Source organism: Dinoponera quadriceps, unplaced genomic scaffold, assembly GCF_001313825.1.
Source record: "Dinoponera quadriceps isolate SergipeBrazil2010 unplaced genomic scaffold, ASM131382v1 scaffold2167, whole genome shotgun sequence".
Lineage (NCBI taxonomy): Eukaryota > Metazoa > Arthropoda > Insecta > Hymenoptera > Formicidae > Dinoponera > Dinoponera quadriceps.
In genome coordinates, this window is record NW_014556702.1 from 512,822 (window position 1) to 516,085 (window position 3,264).

At 48.8% G+C, this 3,264-nt stretch overlaps 1 protein-coding gene across 3 annotated transcripts in view; it reads right to left on the reverse strand.

Moving 5' to 3' along the window:
- LOC106747983 overlaps positions 1–3,264 on the reverse strand; it is a 163,193-nt gene that overhangs the window by 116,729 nt on the left and 43,200 nt on the right. Inside the window, exon 2 of one of the 3 annotated variants that reach the window (XM_014626084.1) lies at positions 1,417–1,631. The exons of 1 other annotated variant lie outside the window; for it this stretch is intronic. The gene's annotated coding sequence lies outside the window, so the exon portion shown is untranslated. Of the gene's footprint in view, positions 1–1,411; positions 1,632–3,264 lie in introns of all 3 variants that reach the window. One more of the 3 variants, XM_014626085.1, reaches the window with a different exon arrangement.

The window sequence follows — 3,264 nt, forward strand, 5'->3', positions numbered from 1 at the left end:
GGGCGAAATAGTAATCATACATGAATTAATTTGCAAGATAACGACAGTTATTACACCACGCACGGGGAGTTATTCGTTCCCGTCGTGGCCAGACGTAAATCGCGCGATGTTTTACTCACGCTGTAGCGATAAATCCGCGCCGAGATCCGCCGGATAAATCTGTGGGATCCCTCACTCATCCTATTCTTTCTCAATTTAGCCGCGCTTGTGAATGATTGCCGCACTTCTCGCGCATTTTTCTAGCCGGCCGGCCGGCCGGCTAGTGGACACGACTCGACAAGGATTCTCCGTCGTCCTTCACCATAGAGGGTGCACACGACGACGAGGCGTTCGCCGCCGGGCGAACGCTATTTTTAGATCGCCAGAGAGCTCTCCATTTGGCACGGCACTTCCACGAGTGGCCGTGGGAAGTGGTAAGTACCGGAATGTGCCGGAATATGTACCGCCGCCACCCCCGTATAAATCCCGCGGGTGCAATCCCGTAGAAGCGGTCCATTATGGCGGAACAGGGACTCCGGGATAACCGGGTGAGACCTAAGAGGCCACTTTCGCCCGCCCAGCCGCGAGAAAGCGCGCCGATTGGATAACGAGTGATAAAAAGGAAAGGAAAAAGGAAAAACTCCCGTGGCGGTTTTCTTATTTATATCCGACGGATCGGTCGTCTGCGTTCCGTATGTTAGTTCTTATCCTTTTCTTTGTTCGTTTGACACATGCGCCCCTTTCGCATGCACGCGCAATCTTAAGCCCGATCTGGGACCTGGAAAGTTTCTTCGCGCCTGTTACCATCGTATCTCCGTTTCGCCTGCATTATTTCGCTGGTATTCGTAATTTGTTTCTTTTTTTTTATCGCACGCGCGAGCATAAAGTTAAACGCGCGCGCGGTGAGTTATTACCGGGAGGATAAGCCGCTAGGAAAATCTCGGCGCGCAAGGTCGAGTCGCCGCTGTTAATTCAGCGGTGTACTGTCGCGCGCGTCGTTTGTGCGCGAGTGTGTTACTGGAGATTAATGTCTAAATACCCGGATACGGGGGAATTACTGTGCAAACAGTAGTTTTGGTCAACGGCTTACCCCACGTAGTGCGCAATCGTGAGGTAAGGCGGCAATAATAACACATTCCACGTTCTCCCTCCTCGTATAGCGTACGTAATTAAACGTATAATTGATATAACTAGTGAATATAATTCATGCGGTGCTCGTAAATTCGTAGCGCAACTGTACTGTCTATGGGAATTTGGATAATATCAGATTGGAATACCTCATCTCACACCGCAGAAAGCGACAGGTTTCACCGTTTCGTCCTGTCGCCTTTCATCGCCCTTCCGACCTCGTCGCGTAAAACTTTCGAACCGACTGAGAGTCGTACAATATATGCAGGTGTTAATGGCGACGCTAAATGCAAGAGAGACTTACCTTACCTTACGTTTGTCCCCGACTTTTTGTTTCTTCGGCTTCCGACGCGTCTCTCTCCTCCGAAGGCTTCGCGCTCCTCCTCTGCCCGAAGAAAACTTCAGTAATCCGACTCGCGTATAATCCGAGCGATGCTCACTTTGAGCTACAAAATTCCTCTCCTCTCGTGAAAACGAAGGCCATGCCTCTCTTTCTCCCGTCTTTTCTCGAACGACGCGACAATCTGGAACGAACCAGACGCAATCTCAGATTAGATTAGATTACGAAGCACCTCGAGAATATTATTGATCCATGTGTGGAATAGCTGAGGAAAGAGTGAGAAAGAAACGTTCGTGTCGCGTGACATAAGTTGCGATAACGCGAGTCTATCGGCAGCGATATCGAACAGATTCTGATCTCTTCTCGGTGAAATCTCACGTAAGACTGCGAATGCTTCGGATGCGCGGAAGAAGAGCGACGCGACAAGCGCGCGATGTACGCGAAACGCACAAGATTCCTCATGATTGATACTTCGAATTGCGAACTGATGAGACTTGCCGAATTCTCGTAGCAAAATACACGACGTGCAATGTAACGTTCAACTACGTCGTCACTCGGATATCTTCGATTGCAAGACAGATAGCTCTCACGGAAAGACTATTTATCTTCAATGACATATTTCATAAGTTAAAGCGCAACCTCACCATCCATAGCCCCCACCGCACGCGTGATGTAATCGTCTTTGTAAGATAACATTATTTTCCGAACGTTAGGCGCCTAAATTCATTAAATTTCCGTTGTATTATACGGACAGCTAATTTTTACCTACGTGAGCTATTTCTTTTTTTTTCCGCGAAAGGGGGGGATTTTCCTCAGCATTTTTCCGTTATCCGCGAGATTAACGAATTACGTCTCGGCCGAATCATCGGTTGATTAATTCAAGACAGATCAGCTTTTCCGCGCGTATTTGGATGACGAGGAAGTATGAATTGAGCGCACAGCCGGTTTGAGACGGGAAAACGGGAATTGAGCGGCGCGTCGCGTTGACTTAATGGGATGCGCGAGAGGACTAATGCGCGCAGATTTGTGAACGTCGTCACGTAGTCTCTCGCACGCACTCAAAGTGTGCGGAGAAACAAGTTAATTAAGAGGACCACCCGGGTGTATCTCTTCTCGTTCCCTCTCTCGACGGTCTTCGACGAGATGGGAAACTTGCCAAGTCGACACTAGAGAGTCGATTTTCCGTATCGCCTCTGAGTGACGCGACGCAACGTCGTCGGCATCGCTGCTCGTATCGTCGCTCGTATCGGGACGCGTACAAAATATTAAAATATTAAAGAAAAATCAGTAAAGATACATTTGAATAAAAGAGATGATTTTTCATCTTTTCACCATCAGGTCTAACAATTTGCACGTGTCTGTATAGTCTGTATATTCTGTCTACATATAAACGACGTAACCACATTCCAAGTTCAAAATGTCAGAGTCACGTATCGTTATTTGAAATTTCTCACCGTGTTTCCTCTCATTCGCCTCTCTTCTCCCGTTTATTCTTCACTGTTCGTGCGCGCGAAAGCGCACGGTGCAACTTCGCGACTCGGTCTCGCGCTGCTAACTTAGCCGAGCTGTCCAATTACGTAACCGATGACAGGAGAATTCCGGTATGACCAGCGCGAACGGTGGCTTCCCGGCGCTCTTTAGCGCCGGCGATAGAACTTAATGCCATATTTTACGAGCTCGTAAAATAAACGATTAAGATCACGGATCACCGTAATCGATGCCCACCGTCGCTCCCCTCTCGTCGTAGCTCAGCCCGCGCACAGTCGTATCGTCGTAAAATTGGCACCGAATTAAACGTCATCCCCCCCCCCCCTCCC